Source organism: Prosopis cineraria, unplaced genomic scaffold, assembly GCF_029017545.1.
Source record: "Prosopis cineraria cultivar Desert tree isolate PC_DT_omini unplaced genomic scaffold, ASM2901754v1 PC6, whole genome shotgun sequence".
Classification (NCBI taxonomy): Eukaryota; Viridiplantae; Streptophyta; class Magnoliopsida; order Fabales; family Fabaceae; genus Prosopis; species Prosopis cineraria.
Window position 1 is genome coordinate 33,003,723 of NW_026555337.1, and position 21,219 is coordinate 33,024,941.

Below are 21,219 nucleotides of genomic sequence, written 5' to 3' on the forward strand. Positions count from 1 at the left end.
CATATCCATTCATGCGGAATGTGTATAAAGCGACCATTCATTCGTTTGAATAGACAAATAATATTGCTCCTTTTCTCGCGCACGAAACATTATTTCCTGTACCGTAACCTAACTTGTGCTTGCTAGCATAAGTCAAACCTTTCTAATTATAAAACTATATCTACTTATTTTGAACAATATATCACCAATTTATTTATTAGCTAGTATCTATCTGCATTCCTACACGCAGCTCACCATTGAAATAGCCTCTACCATAGAATGATGGGATCAACAAAACCAATTATTAGAGTTCGTGAATTTCCGATCATCTTCTACATAGTTGTTTTGATCATCAGTTTCATCAGAACGAGTACTTCTCAAGCACCAATCTACGTTGGAGATGACTGCCATAACAGAACCCAGCAAGCTCTTACAGCCTCGTACAAAGCCAACCTTAACCAGCTTCTCTCATGGCTCTCCACCAACGCAGCCACAAGCAAAGGCTACAACCATACGGCCATGGGCACTGCCACTAATACTATCTACGGCCTTTATGACTGTCGCGGTGACACCACCGGATACTTCTGCCAGTTCTGTGTCTCCACTGCCACTAGAGACGTTCTTCAACGTTGTCCCAATCAATCTTCCGCTGTAATATGGTACGGATCTGGCAATCCACGAGCCATACTAATGTTTTTGTTTTAGGTTCATTTCTCTATATACTTTGAATTTCGGGGATTTGAAATTATAATTTTCTAACTCAACAATCATAAGGTAAATAATATACATACTCCCTCAGGTCCTGCACATAGTAATATCTCACCTGAATCAATGAGAGGTAATTAAGGTATTAAATTTGTTTAAAAATAAATTAAATTTCAATTTTACTCCTATGAAAAATTTTCTAATTTAGGTTACATTTTCTCTCATAATTACTCTCTCTGAACCATAATATAATGTATTGGTAAGTACTCCACAGTTTTCAAAGTAAGTAGGTTGAAACCTTAATCTTTAAAAAAAAAAACATTTACATCTTTACAATTATATTCTTATTAAATATTTTATATAAGTTTCTTAATAATGACAATTAAAATTTCAAAACATCATTTTAAAAAAAGTAAATGAAGTAGGGATATGTTGAAAAACTAATTATAAAAATTATCTAATATTTTATATTTTAGATCAAGTAAGACTTTTAAAAAGTGTCATATATAATGGTGTGGAGGGAGTAATGAGTAGGAGTAACATTGGAAAAATGTAATTAGGTGTCTTGTCAAAATATCTTTCTACAATACATGAGAGGATATATATGTGTGTGTATATATATATATATAGAGAGAGAGAGAGAGCAAACAACGGAGATCTTCAAAAATCAGAAGTCATATACAGAATGAATGAACTCTAACTAAAAATATTGCTCATACAAGCGTTTATTTGATGGCAACATAGGTTCGACTTCTGCATCCTTCGATACTCTAATAAGAACTTCTTTCGGAACGTGACGACTAGCCCGTCTTGGAATGTCGTTGGAGCAAAGACGGTGTCGGATCTGTCAGAGGGGAAGAAGGCGGAGAGTTTTATGAGAAGTCTAATGCAAACAGCGACAGAAGACACAAAGGAATTGGGTGCGAAAGGAGAGTTTTATTTGGGTGGAGGAAGAAAAAGGTATGCATTGGTTCAGTGTAGCAGAGACCTTAACACTGAAGGTTGCAGACAATGCTTGGAGGCTATGGTGGATAAGGTTCCCCAGTGTTGTGAGCGGAAGCTAGGATGGCAGATTTGGGCTCCAAGTTGTCTAATTAAGTACGACGATTACATGTTTTATCAATCATCCTCTTCTTCTAATCCTAATTCTCCTACAGGTATAAACCTTAAATCCTTCAAGTTTGCACTGATCTACATAAAATCTAGCTACTCCTTTAGTATATGAGGCTTGAAAGATGACAAAGAAAAATAATATTATTATTTACAAATTTTGATCCTTCGGAATTATTGATTATAAAGTTGTTTCAGGCTTTAAAAGAATTGGTTATTGAAAAAAAAAAGTGAAATTTGGAAATTACACATTTCTACTCTTTCTTGTGCTACTATCTTTTGGAAAATTGAACTCTATAAGAAATTTACTATTACAAATAATCTCTAGATCCTTACACATTCTTGCTTGAGAAGAAACCATGAAAGAAAGGACAGGTATATTAAATTAAGGAAACATCACTTCCAAGTTTTGCACAGACTATTCAAATACTAAAAAGTCCCATCGAATCGATCACCAAATTACTCTAAGTTGAATATTCTTTATTGAAGTTACCTATTTGTTTATATTGAAATTGTCAATTATTTAGACAGTTTTAAGTGGAGTTATTCAATTAAGTAATTATCTAATAATAATTGATAATTTTAATAAATGGAATTTCAAAATATTTTTTTGATTTCATAGATCTTATGTGTATTTAAATTGCGTATGTAGGATTAAAAGTGATTTTTTCCTTAAATTAATCCAACTGCTCCCTTTTTATAATATAAAGGGAGGCAATTTCGAAACGATACTTTCATGCTTTTGATTTGTTGGTCCAGGAGCAGGGAACAGGTGGAGAAAAGTCAATGAACGTGTGAGATGAGTGGTCTCAATTTCATACAAATCTTTAACATAATTGTATTAAAAGACTGGATTTCTGACCCAAAAAAAAAAAGACGGGATTTTTTGTAGTTGGAAAAATGACTGATTTCAAATCTCACACGTGTACCTGCAAAAACGCACTCACACAATTTATTAATATTATTAATATTAATATTAATAATTATTTTGTAAAATTAATGGTACTTAAAATTCTCTAAAATTAAATAGTGTAGATTCTATTTAAGTTGTTTCTCTTAAAATTTGGACATTTATATACCGTAAATGTTTTACTTTATTTTACCTTTATGTGAAAGTTTAGTTAAGTTTTTAAACAATGCTCCTCCAATCCTTATTTAGAAGACACTTTTAAATAAAGTTATTCATGTCAATAAAATTTATTAAATATACTTTATAATATTATTTTTAAAAAAATATAAAATTTTAAAAATATCTTTTACTTAATACTCTATTTATGAAAGAATACAAAAGAGAGAGAATATAAAGAGATGGGTAATAATAAAAAAACATTATTTAAGAAACTTTATTTTTGTCAAAGTGTATTATATTTTGAGACATTGAATCTCTTTAAAAGTATTATATAATTTGAGATAGAAAGAATATAACATTAAAACTTTATCCTTCAAGAATTTTTAATTTTATTCAGTAATATTGTTTTACACTTTTACTTATACTACAACTCTTGCAGACTTTATACATTACTATGTATGTTAGATCGATGTTAACATATGCATTTTTATGTGTTAGCACCTCATGTTGATTTGTCATTGGTGCAGCCCATAATGGTGATAAGAAGTCAAAAGCCTTGATCATAATCATAACTGTATCAGTGGCCATAGCTATATTAATTATGTCTCTCTTGATCTTCTGGTGGAGGAAGACTAGAAATGGTATATATTTCTGATATTTTATGTTCATTTAGATTCAGTGAAGTGGTGTGAATTTTTAGTTTAATTATATTCGAGATATTTTATTGTTACTTTCATTTTAATTCGTTTCCTATCATCACCTTATTATTTGATTCAAAATAATTTTCTCTAGCTTTTATTGCCATTTTTGGTATGATGGAAGAGATTTTGATGGAATCAGAATTGGAATTGGAATTGGAATAGAATTGGTTTACATAAGTGTGCTTGGTATATGTTAAAAGACTAAAATATCCCTTAAAAAAATCTCCTTCTGCACTGTCCAAACCCATGATTGAGCATTACCATTCACCCTCCCCCAAGACCCACCCACTTCATCTCCTTCATCTATGTCATACACCACTAGATCACACCCAAACCAAGAAGCAAGTGCTCGACAATAGGTGGAGTTGTCGAAGCACTATACCAAAACCTGAGATCATCTTCTTTTTCTTTGTCATCGGCCGTTTGAGACACCATGACTTGAGCCAGATGCTATGCAGCTGGTTTAATCATGGCTATGTTCTGTGTCTTCTTGACGATAGAGAGGTCGATGGAAGACGGACAAAAATATGAACAGCAACAACATCAGATCATCCAAGTTGAATCTCACTTCTAGCACTTCGTGGCTGCCACTTTTTGGCTAAAAAATTGGTGGCAAAGTATCTCTATCTTCCATTGATTCTTGCTTGACAAAGGTGGAGAAGCAAGAACCAGGAATAAAGATCAAAAGTAATGCAAATAAATTGCAATAGATCGAACAAAAACTTGCTACAGAACAACACACCAAAACCATGCTCATCTTGCCATCGGTCAACCATCGTATAGGGGGAGCTGTCACTGGTTTGGGGAGAAGTTGTTACGATTATGGTGAGGATGAGGATGATGCATTGTGGTTACTAGGCAGGGAGGAAGTCATCTCTAGAGGGAGGATTGGGTTCGAGGAAGATGAGGGTATAATGGACATAAAGTTTAATTCTTGGGAAACCAACTCGATTCCATGGAATTGGATTCCAAAGGAATCACAAATCTGACATACCAAACACACTGGTATATGGATTCTAGGTCCAATTCCATTTCTCATGCTTTAATTCTCTTAAACCAAACATGGCCTAAGAAAACATTAATTTTCTTCTAGAATTTTCTATGGAAATATATGGACAAAACTTCTCTTGAAAAACCATATAGAAGTTGATATTCTCTCTCAATTTTAATTGAGAGAAATTTCCTCTTCATGATTATTGAGCAAAATATATTCACATTTTTTCTTAAAAAATCCGAGGAAAAAAATTAAAAATAAACAAATATAGAACGGTGATCTTATAAATTTCTATTATCTTTTTGCATTTTTTTGTTGCTTATTTTTTGTCATTGAAACACTTTTCTTAGTAATTAACGGTTAACTTATATTTATTTCGTCATCTTTTTGCTCTTACTCTTCACAAAATGTCAACTGAGATACCATGTAGTGAGTTTAGCTATTGTAACATGCCATAAATACCGTATTATTAGAGGATTGAATTATTTGTCATGTAAACACTTTTATTTCCTCCATGAATGATTGCATCTATAATAGAAACATATTGATTATTGTCACGAAAGAATGTATGATATGGTCATTAAGGTAGATTTTTGTTGTTAAAAATTATCAAAACATAACTTCATTATATAACCTCTAATAAAGAATTTGATATGATTAGACTAAATTTTCAAACTGCATTAATTTGACACACTTTTAATGTCTCCTTTATCAAATCTCTCAATGTTCTTTTCTCTCACATATAGTTGTGTAAATAAATATATGGTCATAAGATATATCAAAGATCAATTTATATATGGTTGTTTTGTAGATGATATGCCGTTGGAGAGAACTCCTATATTTTACGACCTTTCTGAAAGATGAACTCAGACCTTTCCACAATCCCTTTAATTGTGATTGAACAGAGTACGCATCAATTTTCAGAAGCATTTAAATTGGGAGAAGGTGGATTTGGTCCAGTTTATAAGGTGCCTGTATATTGGATTTATAAGTCATGATATTGAAGATATAATTAAGATTATTTATCTATGAGAAAGTTTTATTTGATTTTATTTTTTTGTTTATATTTTGCCTTTATTATTAGACTTATATTTTTAAACTATTATACTAAGATAACTTATTATGTTAGTTTAGCAGCATGAACTATGAAGATTAAATGTGAATAGAACTCAACAACATATAATCAATATTACATTTTATATGAGCTATGTTTGGCTTTGCTTAATATGCTAATGTTTCTACACTTCGTATCAACGTTTTATTAGGGGACATTGCCAGATGGGAGGGAAATTGCTGTGAAAAGACTTTCAAAAAGTTCAGGTCAAGGTTGAGAAGAGTTCAAAAACGTAGTGATATTCATAGCAAAATTACAACATAGAAACCTTGTGAGACTCTTGGGTTCTTGTATAGAGGAAAATGAAAAGCTACTTATATATGAGTACCTGCCTAATTCTAGCCTTGATTTCCACCTTTTTAGTAAGTTTTCTAAACTCCATCTAGAATCTATCTCTTTGATTATGAGCTATCATAACTCAATATATATATAATGTTTGTTTTTCCAATTTATTGGACTATGATTATTGAGTTGATTATATCTTTGTGCTTCAAATAGTATATTGAGTTGTAACCTTTGAATATAGATTACATTAATAAAATTGTTTAGTGCTCTAAATAGATTGATGAGTATAGTTGAATTTGGTTTGTTGAGATAAAATTTATATTTAAAAAGGGGGCTTGAGGCCTAGGGAGTGTTCAGTTTTTATATTGTTATGTTTCCAAAAAAAAATTCATTTAAAGAGGATAGTATGTGAATTCACAAATCTTCAGACTGGGCTATTCTACCCCTACCTTCATTTACTCTTCTCTTAGTCATGTCTTTTTCGGCTCTGGGATTTTCTCCTTGGTGGCATTAGAACCTTTTCTATTTTGTTTCTTTGTGTTGTGTTTATTTCATTCTACTGCTCTTGTTATCCTAGATTAGAATTCAAAAAGAGTGCTCCCATCAATGGGAGGATTTGGAGGTCCTATCCGTTTTCTTCTTATGTTCTGCTTAGGGCCATAGTTATCATCATTATCCTTTGGGGGATGTTTATATTTACAAGAAGATCTAGGTTGCTTAAGCTTCCTAGTCCATCTTTTGGAACTATAATCATCATCGTCTGAATCGTTCCAAAGATAACAATCACAATCTATGTCACATTTTTGGGGCACAGTCTTAGATAAAGTGACCATTGATGTGAGAAACATAAACAAGCTTAGCATCCAATGGGGTAATGGATAGGATTCTTTGAGAGATCAGATTTGCATCTTGAGCTCCAAGTGTTTTAAAAATAGATTTAATAGTACCATCCTAGAGCTGTAGAGTTCAGGAGGCTCTATTGTATGGACATCTTTTTGTATACCATGGAACTGTTTCTCATAATTATTGATCTATTGTAAAGGCATCATTTGTACAAGTTCTTCTATAGGTAGGTGTCTCAAGATTTAGATGATCGATGAGTTGCCTGGATTGTCTACAAACATATACAAAGTATCTCTAGTTGCATTTGGAAAGTTAAGATTAAAGGAATGGTCCTAGAGTTTGAAAATCATCTAGTGGTGCAAAGTAGCCATACCAATATCTAACTAATGCTCAGCTTCATGAATATGGATATGAACTTTTAGTCTTTTAAAAAGAGTCAGATCTATTATCTTGATGTTGAAATCAAGGACTATGGTGAAAACCATGATCTCATTACTGAGGGTAGTCAACATGGCACTCATTAAAGCATTACCATCTGACTTAAAAGTGGAGTCTAATAAGCAACCATGGCAGTGGACGCCATACCTCTTCTCCCATGAAAGGTGAGAATGAGGCGAATAACTCCAACATGAAGATGGGTATAACCTTGAGTGATCCATCCATCAATCAGGGGCTGTGAAATCTCAAGGGTGATGTATTATTCAATTGTGGTTGCCTGAATATCACACCGACTAAAATTAAAGGTTTGGATTATTTCTTTTGGCTGAGGATGGTGGGTATGGATCAGAGATCTTATTCAACAAGTAAAAGTATTTCCTCTATGATAGAGCTTACAGGATTAAGAAAAGGAAGTTTCGTAGCTAGAACATGAGCATTTTTTGGAACAACAGAATACTCAATAAAATTTTCTATTTTCTCAAAGAGTACTCTTTTTACAAAGGATAGCACACGATCAAAAGAAAATGTTGAAATAAGATTAATAGGCTTAAGGGAAGTAGAGCATTCTAGGTTGTCATTCATAATTTCTAAACTCTCCTTACTCACTTTTCATTAATAATATCATACTCCTATCAAGAAGCTTTTTGGCTCTGACACCATATGGGTAGGATTCATGTGCGCCTAGTCCCAGAGATCCTTGTGTCTTAGTGTCTCAGTGTATATTGATCCAAGTAAAGCCCCTCAATGCCTCTCTTAGGCAAACTTGATATATACTCCCTTAGTCCCAATATATATACTCCCTCCATTCTTATATATGAAGGGTTTTTAGAACCTTTCTTTGTCTCTAAATTTAAGAGATTATTAGCATATTTTTTAATAAATAAACTAATATACCCTTGTTAAATTGGAAAGAGAAAAAGATAAGTATTCTCATTAATTTACTTTGAGGAAAGAGATTCATTTTTTATTTACAATAATTAGGGATAAAATTGGAATATTGTTGTTCTTTTAATTAGATAATAAATTTTTATTAGTTTTCATAATTCGGTTAAAAACATTTTATATATAGGGATGGAGGGAGTAATGTTTTTAACCAAATCATGCAAGCCAATAAGGTTTGTTATTTAGTTAAAAACACATAAAACCACAACAATTTTTTTAATTTTACCCCTAATAATATCACAATTAATATCATTATGCTGAGTAAAATATGCAATTAATATCTCTTCCCTTTTCAAAACAATAGAGGCAAAATTTTCCAATTATTTTAAAATATCATGACACACCTTATATTTAGAGACAAAATAAACCTCTAGAAAACACATTATATATAGGGACGAAGGGAGTAAAATATAGTTGTCTATATTTCATACTTTTTTCATCACATCTTTTTTCTTGCTCCTTTTTTTTTTAACAATAAGAGTGAAGAGGATGGTGTTGCTATGTTTAATTTCAAAGGAATTGCAAGGAAGAATCAATGAAACTTGAACATCAGCTATTGTTTCACAATAACTTTTCAAGTGGTCATGATGAGTGATTTAGAGTCCTAAGTTATTTTATTTACACATTAGAGATGTATAGAGTGATAGCTATGTTTCTAATGTTGCGATGAGGTGAGAAACTACGTGCTTTTCTTCTCTTGATCTATTTGTGTTAGATTTGGACGGCACATATTTAGTTTATTGGAAGATATTTGTCCCCAGTTTACATCCTCCATAAACCCTAAACAAAGATACAGGTATCTAAAATCAATTTGGATGCCTAAAATGTGAGTAACATGCTTTTGCTCCCCTCATGAGCACAGACATTGGCATTTCATACGTATACAAATGATTTTTTTAAAATGTCTTTGTTTAGTAGAATTAACTTTTTGCAATGAAATTTAAATTGTCATAGTTCTAGTGACATTTTATTTACAAGCTAATTTTGTAGTTTTGGTAGCTACTATGTAATAACATGCAAATCTTTTCACTTCATATAATGCTGTCAATAAGTTTTTCCTTGAACGATTCTTGTCATCAGATGATGAAGAGAATAGAAAGAAACTAGATTGGAAACGAAGACTGAATATTATTAATAGGATTGCAAGAGGACTTTCATATCTTCATGAAGACTCTCGACTTAGAGTGATTCACAGAGACTTGAAAGCTAGCAATGTCCTTTTGGACAATGAGATGAATCCTAAAATATCAGATTTTGGACTAACAAGAGCTTTTGATGGAGCACAAAATCAAGGAATAAATACAGGCCGAGTAATGGGTACTTAGTAAGGGTTATTTAATCCTCATCTTGCTTCTTTCTTTTACTTGAAATCTATCATTTAATGTTTAAATTTTAGAATATTATTAGTTGAAGGATAACTGAAATTGTTATATGATTTGATCAAAAACAGTGGATATATGGCTCTAGAATATGCTATGGAAGGATTATTTTCAATTAAATCAGACATTTTTAGCTTTGGAGCTCTTCTACTTGAAATCATATGTGGGAAAAGGGTGAGATCTTCCCACTTCTCTCAACATATCGTCAAAGTCTTCTAATTTATGTGAGTTCTTTTCCCCCCCAATATCATGTTAATAATTTCAAATTTTACAATAATAATAATATTCTTTGCAATCACCATTTCAAAATGGAGCCAAGAAAAGAAAAAACTATGCTTCTTTGTAAAAGATCATAACAAATATTATTTTGTTTCAATCTCCAGCAGCTTGTTATATATCTAACGCAAAAATCTTGAGTTTCAAGTGTGGATAAGTTTCCACATATTTGTAAAAGCTTATCCTTAAACTAACAACTAGGTCATTGGGGTTTATATATTTAACTCAGGTCTCTAAAAAAGTAGTGCACAACTTAGTCCTTAAAAATAAAAAATAAAAAAATTTGCATACTGGTTTTCCTGGCCATAATAACCAAAGGGCAGCAATATTGTCTTATTGTTGGGAATGAAAGCTGAATTTAGAATGAGAGAACATAATCTAGTATTATATTATATATTAAGGACTATTACTCCTAAGATCATACATGAAAATTGAATTAATGTGCATGGTTTCATAATCTCAGAATTATCAATTATATTGCTTGCAGACTTGGAGTCTATGGTGTGAAGGAAAATGCTTGGAACTGATGGACCCAATTCTGAAAGATTCATACGCAGAAAGTGAAGTTTTGAAGTGCATACACATTGGCTTGCTTTGTGTCCAAGAAGATGCAAAAGATAGACCAACAATGTCTGGTGTTGTAGTCATGCTTGCAAGTGACACAATGACCTTTCCCAAGCCTAATCATCCTGCATTTTCACTAGGAGGAATGGACCAAGAACATTCATCTACACCAAAAAATTCCAAAGATCCTTCAATTAATAAGGTAACAATGTCTTATGTCACACCTAGGTGATGAAAACCCCATTCTATGAAGGGAGAGATAATAAGAGTAGTGATTTATCTAACCTGATCAGGATTGGACTTTTTTTTCCCATCCTTCTCTTTATTTTTCTTCAACTACATTGTGAAGATGTAAGAGTCTGGAAGAAAATTTAATTATCCATGATATTTAATGGTGATGAGGAACTATGGGTTCAAGGTTTTGACCAATTAGAGTGAATTAAATAGGTCCATTCTTGCTTATATTGAAGAATTTGTGAAAAGAGAAGACAGCCTATATCATTCATGTTGAACAAAAGTATATATGTCTATGTGTGCATGTATATGAATGAAATATTCAATATGTGTTATATTGTTCTGGAATCTTATCCCCTTTTTCGATAAATAAAATCTTATGTACATTTCCGTCTAGTTGGTTCTGCAAAAAGAAGGCTCCAGATAGATAACAATTACAACTAATTAAATCTTTGCAGAAAATCGATTGCGTATATATTTGATGTGCTATGTTGAATAATCAACTAATTAAATATTCTTTAAACTTGTTCATTTCTATTTTGAATATATTTTGAAGACGATAGCTCCTAAGATCATGTTTAAATCTTTGTGAAAAAAACTAATTGTGTGGATATTTTATGTATTGTGAAGTAATTATCCAATTCTAAAATGTACTCATATAATTGTTATCAAAATTTAAAAATGAAAGCTTCTTATGAAACATTGTTTAAAACTTTCCTTTTCATATGAAACAAACGATGGAAGAATCACCTTTGAATGCAGCAAGGGAAAAGAATTGGAGATCATTGATTTTAAGTTGATTAAAGGGATTGTTAGTGGGTTAATAAGAATAAAAGCCCAATAACTAATTAATGTCACAACTAGATGAAAAATGTAGAGACCAAAATGATCAGCTTTTTCCAAAGACAAATTAATAAGAAGCTATTTTTCCAACGGAACTCCACCTCTTGTAATTATTTAACTTTTTTTTGTGTGAGGGAAAATCTTAAAATTATTTTGCAGTATATTAATCAATATTTCAAGTAAAAATTATAGTTTTGGTATTTTATATTTGAGTATTGTCAAATTCAAATGAGTAGATGTTTTAATATATTTTTTCCAATATATAATTTTCGAACCTTATTTAATGGTATTGAATCTCTTCGTCCAGTAGGCCAAAAAAAAAAAACTCTCTTCGTCTTGATATTTTAACTTAAATATTTAAAATGTATTTTCCTATATAAAAAATTTTCTTCTATAAAAAAATCTTCAATCTTTTTTTTCTTTTAGGAGACATTCAAGAGAAAAAAGTTTTTACAAGGAAATTATTCCGTGTTCTTTCTTATTTTTTAATATAATAAAAGTTTAGATAAATTAGATCCAGATGGCTCAAATCCTTATTAACTGAACTCATCTTTGTTGGCATTCTTTTTTTCCTTTTTCTTTTTTACAAATTTAAACTATTCTTCATACTTTCCTTTCAATATTTATTATTTTTAATTTGAAAAAGTATTACATACATACATACATAAAACTAAACACATTTTCTCACACATTATTACATAAAACTAGTAAAGCGCACTGGTCTTATGTTATAGGTTTTATAAATATGTGTCAATTTTGTAAGAAGATGTTTCTTAAAAGAACAACTTGTAGCAAACACCTTTGATCTCCATATCATTCTATTTGCGGTGGGACTATGTAATTATCATCATGAATATTAAATATGCAAATTAAAGTAAAAAAATGATAAAAACTAAATGCATGATGTGTACATGGATACATTGGGAAGCAGATTAACAAAAATTCATAATTATTTAAATCAAATTATCAAAAACTTCCTTGTAAGTGACATTAGAAGTTTTATCTGTGGAGTGGCTTTCCTAATCAAGAATCAATATTTTTAAACTATTCCTACTTCAAACATGAAAAATAACAACATATAATTGATTGTGGAGCTAGAACATGTTGAGCACTACAAAAAAAAAAATTGACTTTTGTCACTGTCAAAAGTTCAAAAGTTGCCGCTAAAGATTTTTAGCAGTAACTTTTTGTCACCAAAGGGTCACCATAAAAAATTTAGTCACTAATGGTAAAAGTATACTTTAGCAGTGACAATTGTCGTCGCCAAAAGTTTTTCACCATTAAAAATTTACCTTTTGGAGGCAACAATTGTCACCCCTAAAGGCATACTTTTACGATTATACATAATTTAACATAATATAAAATTTCATCTATAATTCAAATATTAACATAAATTAAACAATTAAGTTTACAATTCTCATCCAATAATAATCTCAACAAATCTAACATTAACAAATTAAACAATTTGAGTAATTTGAAGAACAAGAACCGAATGAGGAAACACTACCACAGAATATCCCATACTTGATGTTTACTTTTGTTAACACTTGATAGTTTTTAATGGTCAAGTAATAGTGCGACATATATCATAGCCAATTTTATATGATGATTAAAAACCGTCAAGTATACTCCACCTATTTTTTTTGTTACTTATTTTAAATAATTGTCAAATATGGAGTGTCTTATTTAGACAATCCTGTGGTAATGAAAAGTAGAGCTCAAAAAATAGAGTAAACACCATGTATATACCAACCCGAGTATGAAGTGCGCAATGTATCAAATATATCAAATAGTCTGCAATGTTATTTGCTTCTTATAACATCTATACAACTTTAACATTCTAATGCTATTTATGTATATGTATGTAAGTATTTATGTATAATTTAACCTGATTATAATTTACAGAAAGTTTTTTGAAATAATTCATAAAAAATTATAAAAAATATTTTATTTATAATTTATATATAACTTAGCCTGATTACGTATACTAGCTTAATAAGATCATTATTAAAAAACATTCATAAGAAATTTTTTTAAAATATAATTATTAAAATAAGATCATTATTACATAAATTATTTTTTTCTAGAAACACTTTTGATGGTGACAATTTTCCATCGTCAAAAGTAATTACATAAATTATTTTTAATTTTTTAATTTTTTTATGAATATACTTTTGGCAGCGATAGAAGTAATTATATAAATTATTTTTAATTTTTTTAATTATTTGTTATGAAAATACTTTTGGTGGCGATAGTTTGTCACTGCTAAAAGTAATTGTATAAATTATTTTTTATTTCTTAATTATTTTTTATAAAAATACTTTTGGTGGCGACAAACTGTCACTGCTAAAAGTAATTATATAAATTATTCTTATTTTTTATGAAAATACTTTTTGTGATAATGAACTGTCACTACTAAAATTAATTGCATAAATTATTTTTAATTTTTAATAATTTTTTATAAAAATATTTTTGATAGCTACAAATTGTCACTATTAAAAGTGATTTTTAGCAGTGGCAATTAAAAGTCGTCGCTAAAAAGGCGCTTTTGGCGATGATATTTAAAAGTTGCCATTAAAAATTTACTTTTGACGATAACTTTTAGTGGCAATATAATGTCGCTGTCAAAGGTTTCCTTTTAGCAGCGACTTCTAATTGTCACCACCAAAAGTAGACTTTTGGCGATGACTTTTTTTTTTCACCATTAAAAGTTATTTTTTTCTTGTAGTGAAGTCACATAGAAACCAAAATACAACATGTTGTGGCCTTGGCTCTAATTAATAGTCATGGCAAAAACCAAACACAATGAAAAACCACCTTCTTATCATAGTAAATCACAGCATGGAGTTAGGTGGACGAACACATATCTAAAATACCAAATTAGTGAGTAATGTTGATTTCGTGGCTCAACTTAAAATTAGCGATAAAATGTCAAACCCTATCTAAAATAAGATAATTTGTTAAAAAATTAGTGACGGACTGTCAATTCTTCTTTAAAATAAGATAATTAGTAAGAGATTTAGTGAGAAATTCTACCCCTAGCTCCTGCAAAAAAAAAATTTGACTTTTGGCTTTTAATTATATATTTAATTATTTTTAACTAAAATATTCATTAATGAAATAATATTTTATTAAAAAATAATATAAAGAAAGATTTAAATAAAATATAAATATTTTAACATATTAATAATTGAAAGTAAAATTTAGTGTGGGTGTGTGTGTTTTTATAATATATTATTTGATATATTTGGGTAGTTAAATAATATATATTTAATTTCTTATATAATGACTGCAGGTCCCTTTCAATTTGACTGACAAAGAATGAGAGCATAAGGCTTAGAAAGTAAGAGGTCAAAGATTCAAGTCTTGACCTTGACATAAACATAATGAATATGTGACATGGCAAGGAGGTGGGCGATTACATATCATTAGTTATCACACATGTGGCAAGTGATGTGATGTATGATGTGGCATGAGGTTGTAAGTGACATGTCACAAGTTGACACACACATGGTGAATAATGTGGCATCATCATTTTTAAATATAAGCATATTTAGCGAGGGATTAGAGTCATCAAATTTTGGATAGTATTAATGAAGAGTTAACAAGAGATATGGCCTTAGCTAAAAATTAGTGAGGGACTAACTCTGTCACTAAATACAATCCTTTGCTGAATTTAGCAAGCTATTTTTTGGCTACAAATTTAGCGAGGGACAAAATTCCTCGCTAAAACACAATTTAGCAAGGGCAAATAGTATCCATTGTTAAATTTCATTTTTCTAGTAGTGAAAGATATCAAATGTTATTAAATATTTTTTTATTGCTCATAAGTATTCTTCTATTAGAGATAATCTTATTCATTTGCTGGTTTGGCACTAAAATTGGACATCTCTTACAACTATAATTATTTGAAAATAAATTTATCTTTTTTTTTTTGCAAAATAAAAATTAATGGAAGAAGAAATGTTGAGTTAAATTTGGTATGAACAAATAAAAGACTAAATAAATAAACATTAGCGACATAAATACATGATGGGATTGAAAGACAATTAGGATACACCTATCTACAAAATAGGCTCATGAATGATAGAGTTAATCTAAGCTTGACTCATGAAATGAAGGCATAGCCAAACTCATGTTTATTAATTTATAATTAGCATAGTATCTACACTGGAGGAAATTTTGAATTTAAATTGTCAATATAATTTAACTATCAGATATGCTTAGAATTTAAACCTAAAGACTTTTCTTGCTTAAATAATAACATAATTATTTTTTAAAGTTCAAAATCCCCCCACTAATTAATTGCATAGTTTATATTTTTAAAGTTTAAAATAAAATCACCACCTACTGATTAATTGCTTGGTTTAGATATTTAATTGCTCTTTTAATAATATCCTCCCTTTAATTATGATTGATTGCATGGTTTGGAGATTATATGATTGATTAAAAAATTATTCTAAGCATGCATTTTATTTTGATTATATGGCTTTTGGGTTAATAAGCTACCAATTTTAAGTTTAGAAATAGAAAACATAAATATTAAAATTTGATTATATTTAGTATAAATAGTCATACATATCTTATTGAACTTCATCCAAATTTAACGTTTGAAATTATTTCAGAATTATATAAAATAAGTTGATTGCATATCTGATCCTAAAGTGATCTTCGGTTAGAAGCTCATAAGAATATCCAAGTGAATGGATTTGAATCTCAAATATTCAAATTATATTGTTAACCACCTTTTTAGTTTATATAAATAATAATTAAAAAATCAGTCCAAAATCTACACACCAATCAACCACCAAACTTAAGTCCCAAAGTATAGAATTGCATGGAAAACACTGCGAAGCACAAAATTTTGGGATGCACAGATGAAAAGTTAGTTTAAAAATTAAAAGTTAGTTTAAAAAATATATCCTAATTTTTAATTTATAGTCTTTTCTTTTTATTTTTAATTTTTTTCATTAATTTCTTAATTTACATGATACACTTATCCACTTATTTTAATGTATCATTTATGTCCGCCTTTAACATGAGGGGAGAATAAAATTTAGTATCTAAGGAATCATTTGTTCAACTTACACGAGGATGAAATTGATACGCGTCAAGAATAGTAAAGCTTTGACTATTAATATTTTATTGCCTTTATTATTTGAAAATTACAATAAATTTAAAACGTTATTAAAAATATTTTTATCCATATTATAATTAAGACAGAAATTATTGGAGTAATTCATCACCGATTTGTATATTAATATTAAAGTATTTTATTTTTAATTTGATTTAAATTATAATTTTTGAAATTAATTAAATTTATTCTACAATTTGAATTTATTTTAAATATGCTAAAAAATGTAATAATCAATAAAAAATAATATAAATTATTTGTAAGTTATGGAGTTTTAAAATTGTGTTAAAAATATTGTAATTATTGATATTTAATAGACATAAAATATAAAAAATAATTTATAAAAATATATATAAATATCAAATCTAATTAATTGTAAGAATAAAAATATAGACTCTCTCTTTTTAATAATATGATTTGTGATTGATATGGTCTGGATTTGATTTGTTATCCCACTGTAATGTCCCAAATGGATTAGAATTATCATATTGTAAATTATGTTGCTTCTTGAAGATTCTAATATATATCCTCTTAATTTCATGTTGTTGTTATCATTTTCCAAATGAACGTGTAACATTTGTAATTTTATACCATATTTCTTCCCTTATTTAATCTCAAAAGGTTTCCTTATTGATTGCTATAGGTAGATAATGAAGATATAGTTCTTGAACAAATAGGTATGAGAAGTGACATTGAGCATGTGGGTTTATTCATAATTAATATGATACTTATTATTTAACTAAATTATTTTTCTTTATTTTTTGCAGATAGAATGTGGATGAGTACTTTACAAGTTTATTTGTACCATGTAAGCATAGGAGTATTGGAAATGTTTTAAAGTTCTTACATTGTAATCTACATTGCAATCATGCATATTGTAGCATTGAAAATTAGTAAGATGAACTTTTATACACAGTGAAATTGCCTGTATACTTTCGTTAATTATATATATAATTTTTTTGCATATTGGTCATAATGTAATATTGCAGAGAATAAAAAATGAATTTAATTTTTTTAAAACAATAAACTAACGAGAGAATTTCTTGAAAGAAATGATTTCATACGGAGGCCAACGGGAGCCCTTCTTTTTAGAAAACCTCCTATAGGCTGACCTTAGGGAAACTTTTATATCTAGAAAAGCTTTCGCACGGGCCTACTTGAGCATTTTTTTTCCAGAAAAAGGCTCCCACATGTCTTCCTTGTGAGAACATTTTGTAAAGACTCTTGTATATAAAGAAGTGCTTACTTCTGGAGCATTAACAAAATGCTTCAAATGTAACATTCTCAAAACTTAAACCTGATTAATTGAACCTGATTAAAGTAATTAAGTTTATCAGTGAGGTGTATGGCCAAAGAGGTCTAATGAGCTCATTAGATTGTAATTTCAACTCTAAACACGGGTCCAAATTGAATCGGGACACTTGAATATGAAAGAGAAAGAAAATCAGAAGGACGAGATTCTGTGCCATGCACCGTGGCTTGTAGTTCATCTGCCGCAGCACACATGAGTGAAATAGCCAAGACAGGCCTCTCTATGCTATGAGCCACAGCATATGGTCACTTTTCTGTAGAAATAAGAATGTTCTACAACTCGCGAATTTGAGAAAGAAGGAAGAAAAAAAATGAAGAGAAGCGCAAGGAGCTTTGTTACGACATGGGGAATTCAAACATTGAAAGCATATTGAAGCTAGAAAACACTTAAGGAAAGGTTTCTAAGCTCATTTCTTCCCTTCCTCTTCCATTTTCCTGATGTTGGAAGTTAGGCCGTATTTGGTTTAAGGGGAGGGTTTTTAAGTTACCTTGTTTGGTTTTGTTAAAGGGGAGGGGAGGAGAGGTAATAATTAAATTACCATTATACCCTTATATAAAAACATTTTTATTTTTTAACCTTTTGTCACACAAATCAATTTTACATATAAACTTAAATTGTATAATTTTCTCTTAAAAAACACCCTAATCTTATCAATTTTTTTTACTTCTTCTCCCTAAATAAGTGACACTTTCATTAATAATTATATAAAACAATTAATATCTTGGGTAAAAAATTTCATAAGAAAGAATTATATATGTTGGCCATTAATAATAAATTCCTTTTCCTCTATCACACATTAAATATTTAATTCTTTGATACAAAAAAAATTCCTAATATCTATTGAAAGAGGCTGCCTACTAAGGATATTGAAATACCAATATTAACATCATTTTTTACATAAATACTAAGATCAATAATTGTCATCATTAATAACAAAATATATTGAGCAAGAGCATCTAACAAAATATTCAAAAGTCATTAATAATGCTCAAGAACCACATTTTGAGTATCTAGCTAACAAAATATACAAAAGTTATCAATAAAAGTCATCATCTAATTAGAACTATAAAACATCCTCATTATCACTTCCTTTCGTATTGATGCTGGACATTAAGTTGCTGCCCTAAGCCTATCGTTATTAGCCATAAGAAACCAATATATGTCAAGTAATCTTGCAGCATCACACCCACACTCTTCAATCATTTTCCAAATTTCTTCACTTGACAATTGTGGCACCTTCTTGAAACTTTATCCTATGATCACATTTCCTTGTTGAATTGCCTTAGCCATAGCTAACACTACTCCTGTCAACTCATTTAGATGAGCCTCTTTCTCCTTAGACACCCTCTTTGTCTTCTTGCTGCATGCACTATTAATAGGGGTAAGTGCTCTTGGTCAGGTGAGTTTTCTTGTCTCGGTGAGTTTTCTTATCCATCAAGCTCAACATTAATTGTAGCTTTATTTTGTGAGACAAGATTGTTAATATCATTAATAGTTTTAGTGACTTCTTCTTGAGAATGACGTCTTTTTCTCCACTCATGTGCTATCTCCCCCTCAGCTCTACCAGTTGTATCTACTCCATATAATATCATCATTTTTTCATAGCTTGGAAAAGGAGTAGTTCTCCACAATGTTGCTTTAGGTTTAGCTTGGAAAACAAATGAACTAGCATACTAAATTGATTTGGTAAAAGGCAATTCAATTGCAAATGCACACTTTCCCATTTCCAAAGACCATTAAACAAGTATAGCCATAAATTGACTAACTTTAAAGTGCAAAAGAATAATATAATCAATGCATATATAGGAAATTTACCTTAATTAATGCATCCTAAACTTCAGGCTTAGCATCCCATACTTGAGTTGTTGGATTTCAAGTAAATCCACTCAAGCTTTTGAAAATGTCATATACGTCTGAAAAGTTTTTCTTTAAAGTCTTCCATCCATTCTTCACCTTTTCCTTGTCAATTTGTTTATCGAATAAAGCACTCAAATATTTACGTATGTTATCATAAGCTGTAGTTGTAAAAGTGCCATTAACTTTGTGGCCCTCATTATATTCAATCATTAAAGTATCAACAAGGGCATCATCCATTAATCTTGTCTAGTTTAATGTCTCCTTATTATTGTTTGGTGCCATCTTATCACATAACATAATCACAGAATACCAATCCCAATATTAAAAGCTAAATAAATTTTAATTTCTAACTAAACAAACAATACATAGCAAATAGAAGTCAATGTAACAACAAATTTCAATGTCTAATCAAACCTCAATAAAACTCAATATAAGTCAATGTAATAATACAACATATTTCAATGTCTATAATAATACAACAGATTCTCTAATTTATTGAGAAAATGAAATTTCAATCATCAACTTCATCCTCAAGAGCATCTAAATGTTCCTAATAATCTACCCACATCTGATTGACTATATTTTTTCTAATAAGTTCACCTCGAGCAGCCTCATTATTGTCACCTTTTGAGCATGGTTATTATCATTTGAATGGTTTTCTCTTGTAAGGGCAGTATTAACTTCCTTTAAAAGATCCTCAATAGGGTCCATACTCACAATGAATTTGTGAAGAATGCAACATACATATTTTATCATTTTTTAAGTTTTCATTCCATATGTAGGTTCAGTTGCATTCGATAGAATGGCAAATCTTTTTTTTCAAAATACCAAAAGTACATTCAATGGCATTGTGTAACTTTGTGTCTCGAAGGTTAAATAACTCTATATAATTTAGAGGTGGATTCCATTTTGAATATTCTTACAAATGATAGCGGCCTCCTCAGTAAAGTGTTATAAGTCCTCTTGTTAACATGAATCTAGCATCAACAAGGTAATATTTAATTATCATAAAGGAAAATAATTACTATAATAATTTTACAATCACAAATATAAACTTTATCAAAATTGGTAAAATATTTACCTTTAGGAATTATAAGCCTATCTTCTCATGTTAATGTATTTTTAATGATTCATGAGTCAGATACAGTACCTTCCCATCCAGGGAACTCATAAGTGAACTTTAGATCAAATGTACATGTTGCTAACACGTTCTATGTCGGGAATTCCTTCCTACCACAGTATCTAGGAGCATCTAAAGAAGGCACCTTGACTCGTATGTATTCCATTAATAACACTGATACAATCCTTAAAATATGGGAAGAACTTCTTATCTTTTTGAATTTCAGGAGGGATGGTTGAGCCATTAGGTTGAATAAGAAATTTTTCTTCTAAGTCAATGATAGCTATCAAAACTTGATGAAAATGGTGACTAATTGTGTC

At 29.8% G+C, this 21,219-nt stretch overlaps 1 pseudogene; it reads left to right on the top strand.

Annotated features, from left to right (window-relative positions):
* Positions 1-243: 243 nt before the first annotated feature.
* Positions 244-10,929, top strand: LOC129313063 (cysteine-rich receptor-like protein kinase 10; annotated as a pseudogene).
* The last annotated feature ends 10,290 nt before the right edge of the window (positions 10,930-21,219 follow it).